The following is a 15,201-nucleotide window of genomic DNA, read 5'->3' on the forward strand; positions in this document are numbered from 1 at the left end:
GAAGCACAGTTTTTTGTAATTCTGAAGTGGGGTGGAAACAAATATTTAAATATGATCCAAACACATCAGTACACTAAATTTTGCCATTCTACACATTATCGTTTGTGCGCGGTACAGTTTTATGATTGAAACAGTTATACGATTCCCACTAGAGAACCTAGGACTGCGTTTTAGAATGACGGAGCTTCAGAATGTGGGGACTGAGCCAATCTACACCATCAGAGACTTTTGGCTCGACTCCTAGCTTTAGCTAGCTTAGAGTGCCTCACCCGAGCTCCTAACTTTTCTGTGGTGGCAGGTTATTTTGACAATCCTGAACATGACACCAAGGGAATGATGGGGACAGATCTTACCTCTTTCACTGTCTACTCATGCATGCCCTTGGAAAACATAAGAAAGGTACAAACAGAGTTTTTGATGCATTTATTGAAACAATCGTACTCTTGCATAGAGAAAATAAGCTGCAATTATTAGCATGGCGTCAATTTATCAAATTGCCCGGGGTACTGGTAGTGACATCACATGCCCTTTGTCTCAGATGACTTCACAGGAAGTGAAATTATATGATCTTTTTCATCTGTCACTCTATGTCCTCTATTGCCTGTCTCACTCCCATATCCCACTCCATCTGTTTCTCACCTGTTTCTATATCACTGCTCTATCTCTTCCCACCTCTCTCAGCTGTCTCTGTCTCTTACGGTTCCATCTCTTTATCAGAGCTATCCCCACTGTCTTACCCTTCTTCCAATTGGTTTCTTTATAGCCCCTCTTTTTCACCAGTCTCTACTCTCTTTATTCAAATTATCTCTCACACCAATCTGCCTCCTAATCACCTCTCTCACCACATCTTCCCCTCTCTCCAAGTTCTCTTTCTGACCTATATGCTGTTTCTCAGCTGTCTCTCTCGGCCATCTGTCTCCCTATCAATTTTTTCACACACTTGTCTGAAACGTATTCTGTCACTTTTACTGTGTCTTTCTCATCTGTTGTTATAGTCTGTGTATTTCTCACTGCACTCATGTGTCTTAACCTTTCTCACACCTGTTGCGCTGTATTGCTCTTAGATTGGTCTCCTCTCTGTTAGATGTCTCTTTATTCTCTCTCTCTCTCTCTCTCTCTCTCTCTCACTCTCTCTCTCTCTCAAACACACACATAAAATACAAGCTCAGCAGCTTTTGTCTCTCACCAATCTGGCACTCTGTAGTGTCTTCTTCCTATCTTATCTTTGCTTCCACTATTCTTTCTTCCCCTCTCCTCTATCATCTCTCCTGTCTTCTCTCTTGATTCCCCTGCACTGATTTTCCATTTCCCTTTACATTCTCAAAGACAGACAAAAAACTGGAGAAACTTTTTTGCTGACATTGTGTTTCACTGTATTCCTTGTTCCACTACTGAACGCATTTTTGGGTTAAACAGTCAGAGGTGTGTGGTAACTGCAAGCTACCGAAAGTAAACATGGCTCATGAGAGCCCTGTTTAACTTGTTTTCTTTCCACTGCCTTTAGGACATAGGGGTTTCAAAAGCAGTGGCAGGGGTATCAAAGGGCAGGCCAGGGTTCACAGCTGTGACCCATGGCGGTCCCTAAATGATGTTTATGATTATTAGCCAGATAACCCAAAGCAATGTAACCAGCATTATGAACATGGTGAAGAGGATAAACATTCCAACCATGGCAGTCTGATTTCCATATATTTCTACCTATCACTGCCCCTATTCTGAAAGCATAGTGTGTGTACCCTATGCCTGATCTCTTAGGTTAGCCTGAGACCCCATACCTGGTGGACTAGATCTGGTGTTCAATTGGCAATCCTTCTCTGCAGGACAGAAGATCATCACTAGTAGAGCTGCATGTTGAACACAGCATTAGTTCCAAGACAATTGTGGCTGGAGTACCCCTCTTACCCGTAAAGGGACAGGGCACTTTTATATAAAATAACTACTGTGTTAGAGATACAGCTGTGGTGCAATGATGTATCTAGATATTAGAATCTGTCTCTGAACGGGCAAAGCAAGCAGTAGGGTATCTTGTTCTGTTCCTAGCTTTGAACAGAATGTGCATATTGTGTCACTGGAAAGGCTTTCTAAAAACAAGCAGCAGGTTGTTACGAGAGGTTATGAGTGACATTACATAGCCAATGGGGGTGAAGTTCGACTGGTCTATGATCACTTAGATCCCTAAGGTGAAAAACATTGCTGTTATTCACAGTTATCGATCCATAATTTTATGTTATGTATGACCCTTCAAATCATCTGCTCCTGCTTTAAAGTACTGTGCATTGACAGAGTACTAACAGGGGAGCATACATAACATTGCCTCTCCACCCTGTTGTATACAAAAAACTTGGCTTCATGTCACCACCACCAACGCCCTCTGTGCATTCCTTCTCCTACCTCCCCCCATTATGTGCTCTCTGCTCTGGCAGTGCTGCTCTGACAGGCACTGTGAGAGTCCTACCAGAGCAGCCTGGAATTCCTTTGTGATGTAGATACAGTGGGTAACAGCTTTTGATAACCACTTTTGGCATGCAATAGCAGTTAATCATCAGATTTAGATAACTGTCCTATTACCACCCACCCCACTAGCTCTCTGTGCCTTCCCATCTATCCTCTCCAGAAGCTATGCTCCTTGCTCTCCGGTGCTTCTCTAAAAGGGTCTCAGAGATGCTTGTCAGAGTAGCCTGGAATTCTGTTATGACGTAGCAACAGTGGGTAACAGCTTTTGGTAACAACTGTTGCTACATCATAGCATTAAGTTACTGGATAGGAATCCAGTTAATCACCCTAGTGTCCATCTAGCAGAGCCATGCATAGCACATATTTTCACAGATGGGCCGTTTCCACCAGCAAGGTACATTTTCACAGAGCTGTAAATTGTCGGTGATGTAGAATAAAGAGTTGTATTGGGAAACCTGTTTTCTCTTACTGTATGAAACTCCCAACCCCATTCAATGGCACTGGTGTTGATGATGAGCTTATGGCCCTTCGGTGCATCAGCCTCATAGGTACCCAATTTCAGAAACCGGCTTGTGTCATTTGAGGTCATCTGCCAGTTGATAAAATCGACAAGCGGTGAAGCGTCTCCATTTTTGTCAAAAAAAACCTCTTTGCCAGCTGAGTTCTTTGTCCGGACATTCTTCAAGTAGTGTAGAAGCTGAAAGGAAACATCGACTCTTCACAATAATATTATGGAAAGACTAGATGCTATTCATTATGCAAAAGTCTCAGTATAAGAATTATCATTCAATTACTATATTTCCCAATAAACCATGAGTAAATAAGTAGCCGATGAAAACCAACACAGTTGCTACATCACCTATCTTCCTTGCATCCCGATATTGTGTTGTGTGTCAACCGAGTGTTTAGCACCAGTAGCTTTCCTTGTCATCAAGAATATTTGTGTGTACCCGATGCTGATACATTAGAGATTATTTCAGTGCTTTTCTTTTCAGAGATAATCTTTTGGAACTGGGGGTCTCTAGTTGGCTGAGGTAGGTACCTTAGTCCAAATAGGGACCCTTGCTTCTAAGTCAGGGAAAGGAATAACACCTTCTCAAATAGCCCCTGCTCACCCTCTCAGTAGCTTGGCACGAGCAGCCAGGCTTATCTCCAAGGCAAATGCGTAAAGTATTTGCAACCATGCTCTCAGTAACCCAGTGATGACACCACAAATGGACTCCACACGAGTTTCATAAAAAAACAATTATATGTTTATAAAAAATATAGACGATGAGATCACACGATAGAAATCCAACATATGTGTATTTGTAATATTTCACCTTGCTGGTTATTAGGCCAGCGAGCCCTTGTAGGTTCTTGCAGTATTAATGAGCAATTCTCAATGATCCAATGCAGTCCTAATGCAATGATATGCAGTTCGTAATGCAAGAATCAGGCACTTCGCAAGGCAAGAATCAACATTCAGGCAGTTTGTAATGCAAAAATAATGCAATTTGTAATGCTAAAATAATGTACTCCGGCACCAATCGCGGTGCTCTGGACCGTCTCTATGCCACTCTTACTGACTCGCGGTCTGCTACTTGCGAAAATATGCCCCCAATGCTGTTATGATGGAAAACAAAGTGCAGCTCCACACTCCGGCCCCGGTACTGCCACTCCTCGGCAAGTACGGGCCACGATACAGACTTCAGCAGATGCTCGCACTGCAATGAGGGGAAATGCCGAGAGCATTTCTTTAAAAGCCCGCACCCCGCCCCAGGCGGTGACACATGCACACTTGCTGAGCGTTACCTGGGGGGTATGATCTCACTCTCCTCTCTCCTCGTGGCTTGGGCCTCCGATGTGACTTTGTTGATCTTGGGCAGTGGAACTCGGACCCCGACAGTGCTGGTTCGAGGTCTCTCTTTGGCAAAGACAGGCTTGGGCCAGCGGCGGTGAATTCCCACAGCTCCCCTGGGGTTGCCGGTCCAGGCCGATGGCAATGACGATTGCAGCACTTCTGGTCACGCTGTCGATCAAAGCAGAGAACAAGACTGCTCCGGGGCACACAGTCACGGGGCAATTTCTCACAAAGGTCTCAGGCTGCAACAGGGCACACACACACAGCGTCGCTGAGACTCACTTGAGCTCCGGGTGCACACAATCACAGGGCAATCCTCACGAAGGTCTCAGGCTGCAACAGGGCACATGCACACAGTGTCGCTGAGACTCACTTGAGCTCCGGTGCCCATGATCACAGGGCAATTATTACGAAGGTCTCAGGCTGCACGAAGCACATGCACACAGTGTAGCTGAGACTCACTTGAGCTCCGTGTGCACACGATCACAGGACAATCCTCACAAAGGTCTCAGGCTGCACGAAGCACACGCACACAGCGTCACTGAGACTCACTTGAGCTCCGGGCGCCCACGATCACAGGCCAATTCTTACGAAGGTCTCAGGCTGCACGAAGCACACGCACACAGTGTAGCTGACACTCACTTGACCTCTGTGTGCACACAATCACAGGAAAATCCTCACGAAGGTCTCAGGCTGCACGAAGCACACGCACACATCGTTGCTGAGACTCCCTTGGACTCCGGGTGCACACGATCACAGGGCAGTTCTAACCAAGGTCTCAGGCTTCAAAAAGCACACACACACACAGCATCGCTGAGACAAACTTGAAAACCTTTATGTTCCTGAGTTTCCACAACAGGGAGTCAGCTCTCCTCGGGCCCTTGAGGACAAGTTACTGCAGGACACAGCACAAAGCAAAGTCCTTTCAAGCAGGGGAACACAGAACTCAGCAAAGTCCCTTACCTTCTCCTTAGTTAGATCAGCAAACTGCAGGCCAGCCCCAGAAAACACAGCAAGGGTCAGTCCTTCTTTTCAGTCTCTTCAGCTGTTCTTCCTTTGGCAGAGGTTCCTCTTGACCATGAAGAACTTTTCAATCCTTTTCAGTCTTGATCAGTCCAAGGTCCAGGGGTTTCAGCTCTCATAGTTATACCCCTAAATGTCTTTGAAGTCTTTGTGTTCAGGGGGGCACTGACCCCTATCCAAACCAGTTCTGGGTGTCTCCCTGCCAGTGACACCTTCTTCCTTTGATTAGTGGGGGTCTAGATCCTCATTCACTCAGCAGGAGATGGACCCATTGTTTTATGGCAGCAGCCCAGTCCTCTTCACCTCCAGGGGCTACTCCCCCCCTACATTCCAGATGCAGGTCAGCCTGTTGCTGTCTCACCTCCTCCCTTGAGTCAAGACATTCCCCAGACCCTATCACATTCAAATCCAGACAGTCAATCCACAACCAGGCAGAGACACACAGACTTGTTAGAACAAAGAAACCAGCCACTTCTAAAAGCGTGGTTTCTAAACACACAATTCAAAAATTGTGAGTTCAGGCACACTAAACTTCACCCCTCCATCTTAAGCCTATGGGAAGATAGGCTGGAAACATATTACACAGCCTTCCCCATTCTGTCCTATGGGCAAGATGGCCTTGCATCCGTGAAAAATTAATTTGGCAGTTGTTCCCTTTCAAGACATGATACACACCTTAGTACATGTCCTACCTTTCACATACACTGCACCCTGCCCAGGGGCGTGCCCTTGACCTACCATAGGATGTCTGATGTGCATAAAAAGGGAAGGGTAAGGCCTGGCAAGTGGATGCACTTGTCAGGACAAGGCAGTTTAACAAACTGCGCGCAGGCACTGTAGTGGCAGGCCTAAGTTCTCTCTTTAGGGCTACTTGTGTGGGTGGCACAACTAGTGCTGCAGGCCCACTAGTAGCATTTGCATTACCAACCCTGGTACACATAGTGCACTTTACTAGGGACTTTACTAGTAAGGCAAACATACCAATCACGGACAACCAATTACCATTACACTTTATACAGGGAGCACTTGCACCTTGACACTGATCTGCAGTGGCAAAGTGCCCTAAGCATCTAAGTTGGCAACACCATGTCAGAAAAAAGGTCTAGGGGGAAGGCAAAAAGTTTAGGGAACTTTAGCCAAAAAGGGCCAAGTCCAACATGTTCCTGTTCCTTTTTACATTTCACTTAATGGTGTTCCTGGCAAATTATTGCACATAATATAGAGGAAGGACCTTTACCTATTTGAATTTGATGAGTGCAATTGTTTTGTAAGAATCTGGAATGATGATTCACTTTATCACATTCTTTCTAATATGTTTTATTTTCTTATGTGACCCATTGGCAGTGCTAGGTACTAAGAACTAGGGGGCAGATTTACAAGCCCCGTGCGCCACTTTTTTGCCGCTGTTGCATCACTTTTGTGACGCAGCGACGGTGTAAACCCTGCGCCACGGTGCGCCCTATTTACATCGTGACGCATCTATGGAGATGCGTCACGGTGTACAGCCCTGCGCCACATGAAACCTGCGTCAGGTTTCATGTTGGCATTTCTACACAGGGGGGGGCGTTCCGTCGCAGGAACGCCCCTAAAAAGTGACTCAGTGAAATCTACAAGATTTCACTGAGTCCCTTTTCCAACGCTGATGCGTAAAAACCCCTCGCCTGCTTGAAGCAGGCGTAAGGCTTGACGCACCATGTTAGGGATAGGGCAGGTTGAAACAGTGCTGGAGTTGCGTCGTGCTTACGATACAACTTCAGCACTGCGCCAACCTTACCCCGGAAGATGCGTCACGCATTTGCTTCTCCTTGCGCCACGATGCACCACATTGTAAATGCGGCGCATCTGCGGTGGCGCAAGGGCAAACTTGCATGACGCATCTTCCCTCGCGCATCCCTGCTGATTTGCAGGGATGCGCCAGGGAACGTAAATCTGCCCCTTGATGTACAAAGGTTTAGTGATTTGGCAAACATTCACAAACTGGTGACGACTGCTAAAATTGGATTTTCTTATGATAGAAAGCCCTTTTGTCTCAAATTGTTAAAAACTAAATTGTTAATACAGTGTCTCAAAATAGTGACTCGTTACAGCAATTTTGTTTTATATGTATGACGATTCGTAAATTGGGACTAGTTGCAGAATGATGATTTTGTGCAAGTAATTTAGCACCAAATGGAATCAGGTGATAATCAGGTGCAACCTATATTAACAGCCCCATAATGCATCATGGCCATTCATCATAGCTATTTTGTATGTGATGGCTAGGAGGATGCAAATGTATTTTCATTTATTATTATTAATAATAGTAAAGTATATTTTAGCAGGGGCTTGCTGGGTTTGTACAGTTACGGAGTAGGAAATTAAGTTACAAAAAATTAAAAATTATTGTTAATTGTTTCTAATTATTATTTTAATATTCAATTGATTGTCAATTATATAACTCGTTTATGATTGATTTATTTACTTTATATTTTATTAGCAGGTTGCTGCTTTTTATAGGGTAACAGGGTGGGAAGTTCAATAAAATGTTTTTAATTTAATGCTATTTAAAAAAATATATATTTGATCATTGATCATGTAAATTACTTAGCGTAGTAATTATTGTGGTGTTGCTGTAATGTTTTATTTCTTTTAGTAAGTATTTTAGGTATATGTTTAAATAAATAATATTTTTTATTGAGGTGAGAATGCTGTCATGAAAATAAATATATAATATTTCAGTATTATTTTATATTTATATGTGTTTTATTAATAGTACTTAATTATGTATACTATTTTTGTATTTATCATTTTTTAGAAAATGTAATTTATTTTATTGTGAAATTTAGTTTCTGTGATGATATCTGTTACTTACATTTAATTTGTTTAATAAGTAAGGATTAAAAATAAATAAATAAGTAATGATTTCATAATTTGGTTCTTTTTTGAGTTAGGCCAGTTGATATTATTAAATGTTATTTTTTTGTTTTTCATTCTTTTTTAAACTTGTATGTTAACATTTTTTGTTAATAATATATACATTTATTTCTACATTCTGTAATGTAAGAATATTTTCTATTAAGTGTTCACACATTTTCACATATTTTTACTAAATTAAGAGGATTTGTTTTCATTTATGAAGAACACTTTCCCTGCTGTAGCTTAGACAGCAGTAGGGCTAGTAAATGTAACCCCTTCGAAGTCCAACACTTTCCCTTCTGTTGCTTAGAATGGAGTGGGAATATTAAATTTAACACCTCCATAGTCCAACACTTTCCCTACTATTGTTTAGACAGGAGTAGGAATATTAAATGTAAACCTTCTGAATTCCAACACTTTCCCTATTCTTCATTACACTGGATTGGGGATAGTAGATATAAAACCAATGAAATACAACACTTTTCCTACTGCTGCTTAGGCTGGAGAGGAATAATAAGTCCAACCCTCCAAAGTCCAACACTTTACCTACTGCTGTTAAACTTGGAGTGGGAATAGTACATGCAACCCCTCCCAACTCCAACACTTTCCCTACTGATGCATAAACTGGAATGTGAATAGTATATCTAATATTTCCAGATACTTTTCCTAATACTAGTGAAATAGAATATAGTATTTTACACCTCTGTACATGCTTGTTCTTCTCCTCTATCATCACACTGTAACATACTAGAGGCATTGCATGTGATGAAAGAGAAGAACAAGCATGAACAGAGGTGTAAAATACTACATATCTCGGACACGTTGAGGTATTTCAAGTTGATTTATTGAAGATAAGTAGTTGAGTTCAGAAGTAATAATGTGCAAGCCCTACCAGGAGCAGCCAGCAGGCAGCTCAGCCCATCTCAACTGTGCCTTTCTTGAGAGACAACCAACATTCCACAGAGCATCATCACACTGTAACATTCTAGAGGCATTGCATGTGATGAAAGAGGAGAAGAACAAGCATGGACAGAGGTGTAAAATACTACATATCTCCCTTTCTTCCCTAACCCAACAACGGATAGAACAATAGAGAAGTAAAAACACTGGAACAACAGGAACTGGCAAAAAGAGAAAAACTGCATGGAAGGAACAGGAAGGTAGAAAGAGTGGAAGGAAACCACCGAAGGTTGCGAACACATAAATAAGTTCTCATCCTCCCTTCACCATAAAACAACGAGAAAGAACTACTCCAGACACACCCACTGGCAGGAAAAGGTATGAAAGAAGACAGGCATTGAGTTAATAGAAATAGCAAACAGAGAAGCAGGGGAAAGAACAACAAAAGATCCTTCTAACTACCCTGTTAAAACAGCAATAAAATATAATGTAGATAACTTTGGAATAGAGTATTACAAAGTAACAGATCACATATTGAGCAATAGAAAGGTATAAAACCCATATCGAGACGACCTCGTACAGAGTCACACATTGAAGAAATTGAGGAAAAGAACCCCACAACCTAGTGAAGGTTATATTGAAGAAACATTGAAGAATTGAGAGGGATGAACCCCCATATCGACAACCTCAAAAAGTCAAACATTGAAAAAAAACATTGAAATATTGAGAGGCAGCAACACAAATCGACAGCCTCATAAAGGTCACACATCGAAAAGAAACATTGATAATAGAGTAACTGAACTGTTGAGGGTGACCATTTGAAGACGTAAGTAACGTGGTAAGTACAACACAATGTAATCCCATCAAGAGAATACTACTGAAATGCATGCAAATTGAGAAGTGCAATCCTGGAGAGAGAATACTGCATTGAGGTAATGGAGTAACAAAAACACATGCATGTACATTGATAGTAGACATATTGAATTCTTGAAAAAGTATAGCAAGATAATATATATATATATATATATATATATATATATATATATATATATATATATATATATATATATATATAAATATCTCGTCTATTGAACTGTACAATCCTTGCTAGGGATACAAACTTGACCTTGACATGCCAGAAAAGAGAAAAACTTCCCAGCTAGGGAGTACTGCACACATTGAAATAGAAAACATTGAGTAATTAAACAGTTCAGGGAGATCATTTGAAGCAGACAGGGGTAATCTGGGCAACCTCAAGCAGAGATCACTTAACAAGTACAAATTGAAATTGAGAAAATCGAGTATTAGAAGTATATAGCTTAAACACACTTTGTATAGGTAAAAAACTTTAATTGAGCTTGAACACATGTACATACTTTGATAATTGAGTAATTGAATTGAGAGAGTATAATTAGGGTACATGTGTGTACACTATTGAGCTGGATAGAAATTACACAGATACATTCCAGAGAAGAAATACTTTTGTAAATGCCACTTATGATAATAACTGACTTGAAAAGTTAAAGCTAAAAGCAGGCATGCATGTGAATTGAAAAATTAAAGCAATCGAATAAGGGTGCATAAATGTACTCCGTTGAGCGAAATAGAAATGACTTGACCACCATCTTCCACATTAGATAAAAAGTAACACTAGAACATTTGCAGTAAAATTCGAAACCATACATGAGCAATTAATAGCATTTTAAAATAGAGAAGTACACCACCACACTAAAAATGGTGAAGCATTGACGTTCAAAATAGATACGGTTAACAAGAAACATCATGGCTGGTAACAAAAGGTCTTTGACATAGTGCTAGAACATGAGGTAACAGCGTGGCCCGTACAACATGTCCTATCGAAGATGCAAACCTACTCACCACTTGAACTCGCAACCTGAACAACGTGTGTGTTGACTGCCAAACGTCCGGTGAAACCCTAAAGGAAAAATCCTTTAAAAGAAAAAAAAAAAAGTTCGAAAGCGCAGACAGTGGCTAAGATTTCTGGAAAAAATCCAATAGCAGCCACAACACAAACTGGCCACAAAATAGCGATACATATAGGAGACGTACGCCAAGTGACTCCCGGCACACTCATGCTGTAAAGAGTCAGGCAGCAGGATTGTAGATGTCATGGAAGACTGATGGCTACGCGCGACACCATGAGAAAGGAAGGGTCCGTGAGCCATTTTTTAATTGAAAACAAGGAGCAACTGTAAGTTAGTACTGGCTTTGTAGCAAGAGGGTGAAAAATCAATTGAGCAAAACCAAAACCGCACATTCTTGCTCAAGTCGATCACAACCCCTGCAGCAGGCAGGAAGACTCGGCGATGGCAGGAAGCTAACAATCGAATGGAAGCGAGTACTAATTGACTAACACACACCAAGTTCAAACTTGAATAAAAGTTGAATATTGAATAAAACACAGGCATACAAACGTTACCTTGATTCTTGAGACAGCGAAAAGTGAACTAAATACCTTGCATTTTGAGACCTTGTTGAACTGGCAGGCAAGGAAACTGTAAAACTGTAAAACTGCAAGTGTCAGGACCATCGCCACATCTTACTTTAAACGCTGAATACATCCATAACTGACTGCATGGTGTTAAGGGTGTCTTGAGTTCTCTGTTCTTGCACAAGTTCACGCACAGTAACCATGTGTAGATGGATGGATGCAGTTTGGGTAGTTGTAGGCAACATTAAGAAATGAATCCCTGGGATATCTAAACTTAATAGTTGAACTTGTGCACAGAACAGAGCACATTTACGTTGACATCTGTTTAACAGGACAACATCACCCTTAAATGTCATTGAATTCAGGTTGTAGAGTAAAAGAGAAACACCTTGCTGCGTAAGAGAGAGAACGTGGGTAATCACTGATTACAGTAAAATTCACTAATTGAACAAAAATTGAAGAATTGAGAGGGAGTAAACGCATGTAGTACACTTGAATATAGATGCGCAAAACCCTACTAGGGAATGTTGCAAAAATGCATGCACATAGAATAATTGAGATATGATGTCACAACTAGGGAACACTGCACGCATGCATGCACATTGAAATAATAGAGTAATTGAATTATTGAAAGAGTGTAAGCGCATGCATGTAAATAGAAGTGTGCAATACCATCTATGGGAAAGATGGACACAAGCATTGACATAGAAGTAATTGAGTCATTGAATTGAGATGAAATAAAAAAACAAAATATAGAATTCTGTGAGGAAAAACACTTAAGAAAACTGTAATGTAAACATTTCCATTCGCTTACATATCATTTGAATTGAAAATTGTCCATAACGTTAGCATTAAACCAAAAACGCACGAAAACACTTGAAATGGAGAGACAAAACACATTCTCCCATTACAAACACTTATAGAAAAGCAGGTGTGGCAAAGAACGTTGTTCTGGTTGGTGCACGGGTCATAAGCTCTGCATAGAAACTGGAATGATCTTAAAACTGCGGCAAAAGAATGCGTGTGGAGAAACAATAATCACGCTCCGACTTGGTTGGTGTTCCTTGGATCAATTTGAAAAATAATGTAATTGTCTCTAGATAAAACAAACAACCACTCACCACCAGGACTGGAAATCGAGTTCACCATAAATCATACGTTGAGTAATAAAGAGTGGTGTAAGCATCGACGAGTCCAGGGAATGTGTCCTAAAACACAACACTGTTGACAGACACAGGCAGTACGTCAGAAATGCCAGTGTGAGTCGCATACACCACATCCATGTAAAAGCAATGGTGGCAAAGTGGTTGGCCGATAGAAGCTTGAAAAATCGAGGGACAGGATAGAAGGCCAACTTCAATATGGTGGCACGTGATGTGCGTCCCACCGGGTGGTTAACAGCACGTCAGTATACCAAAGCATCACTCAGCAGTAGTTGAAGACCTCTCTGCAGCGAAGACAATCAAAACATAACCCAGCAGTAGTTGAAGACCTCATTGCAGTGAAAATTATTCCATGGAGGGGAGACGTCACAGGAACATCGAATGCAGAATCGTAATGGAGATCCACGTGCAGGTAAGAGCGTGCCCTGTTATAGAATCGCGTGGCTTCTTTTTAAACAAAAGCAAAGGTGCCAAAAGATGTTGATCACTGGTGCCACTTGGGGAACTTGAAAGTAACAAGATTCATCAGACGTTGAGTCACATCGTGACGGAGTGAAGTGTGTAGTTGGCTGGATTGAGATAAACATGACATAGATGCAGCCCTCACTTGTAGATAAATTCCAGTACAGCTGCCACAGTAGCTAGAATCACTATGACAGTCATCACTACTCCCTTTGGTGTGGTAGGTCAGAGGGCTAGATATTAAACTGCCCGTTTTTTAGTATAAATAGCTCCTTGTAGTGTGTGATGACTCCAGAAGTAGGTTCTCTGTGGTAAATGAGCGCATTTTAGGCCGCAATTCGCCGTTGGTATAGAGGTTGGTACGTAGTTATTGAACTAGTAGAACATTGAGTTGAATACATGGTTTGTGCAGAAAATACACTTGACTCAGTACGGGAGACACAAACATAGACTCATTACCTTGCTTTTCGCCATAAAATTGTAGTAAAGAAGCCGAACACGTTGAGGTATTTCAAGTTGATTTATTGAAGATAAGTAGTTGAGTCCAGAAGTAATAATGTACAAGCCCCACCAGGAGCAGCCAGCAGGCAGCTCAGCCCATCTCAACTGTGCCTTTCTTGAGAGACACCCAACATTCCACAGAGCATCATCACACTGTAACATTCTAGAGGCATTGCATGTGATGAAAGAGGAGAAGAACAAGCATGGATAGCGGTGTAAAATACTACATATAACTTATTTAATTATCTGTTTATCTTTTGTATATGTTTATAGTATTTTTAGTGAATTTGTTTTTTAGGTTATTAACGTTTTAATATTTTATATATCGGTTACATTAATTAATATATTTGGTAATCTTAATGTTTATATTTTTATTTTGTTTTTGATTTGTGGGTGGGCCAAGTTGGTTTTTTACCTGCGGTCAACCGTAAGGGTGGGGTTGCAATTCTTTGTCACAAATTGCTAAAGATTCAAATTTTGTCTACTGAATGTGACACAATGGATGATGAGCAATACTTCATGCCAAGGTTCATAATAAAACAATCACTTTTTCAAATATTTATGGACCTGTTAAACCTGTTATACTCGTTCCAACCTTGTATTGTGGTGCTAAGTTTTATTTATGCTTATTTTGATTTGGACTCTTTTGAGGTCACTTTTGATGGGTTTTGATGCAGTAGCAAACTATTGATAGAGACAGGTCCTGAAGAAAGCCTTGGGAATTTTTACCCACATGGTTGAAACATGTTGACCTTAATAGAAAGCAGTTATTTGTGAACACTGCTTTTTGCACTGTTTTTATTTAGAGTGTTAGGGGATATCTTTAATAAAAATTGTTTCTCTCCTAACAATTCTATTTTAATTTTGCACTCACTATTTCTGCACTGCACGGTTTCTCAGAGCTACTTGAGAATTCCTTTGTGATCATTTTTTGATGAAACACATGATCTGTTCTTCTCTTGTTTCTGGCACTCCCTTCTTGACCCACTTGAGAGAGTTTTCCCAAGAAGATAGCCTCTATGGTCAAGAGGTATATAATTTCTTTGGGAGGATAACCAGATGATGATACTGATCACTAAAAGGTAATTGTTGGGAATCCAATCTCTGCTTAAGGGTCCCTTGTTTGTTTTTTATAATACTCTTGTTTTTTCATAATACTCCTGCTTCTCACTTTTCTCTCTGGCATTTGGTGGCATTTATTTGAGACCTCCGGTTCATTGTGTATTTGATATGTAGGATTTGGGGAAAAGAACTGTGGCAGGTCGTTAAAATATCCCTTTGACCCTAATTCTCTGAGTGTTTATGGTATGTTACCGTCCACACCATTTCCTCATTCAATATCTCCTTGATTATATTTATCTAAAATATCCATTAAGTTTCTCTCTGTTTTCTCACTTCTTTTGTCTGTCGTCCTTTCTGTGGTTTAACCTTCTCTAGTATTAACCATTTGAGATATGTGCCTTTATGTCCTTTTTCAAAGCAGTGTGTTACTATAGGTGCTTGTTAAC

This window comes from Triturus cristatus, chromosome 7 (genome assembly GCF_964204655.1).
Source record: "Triturus cristatus chromosome 7, aTriCri1.1, whole genome shotgun sequence".
In the NCBI taxonomy this organism is placed as follows: domain Eukaryota; kingdom Metazoa; phylum Chordata; class Amphibia; order Caudata; family Salamandridae; genus Triturus; species Triturus cristatus.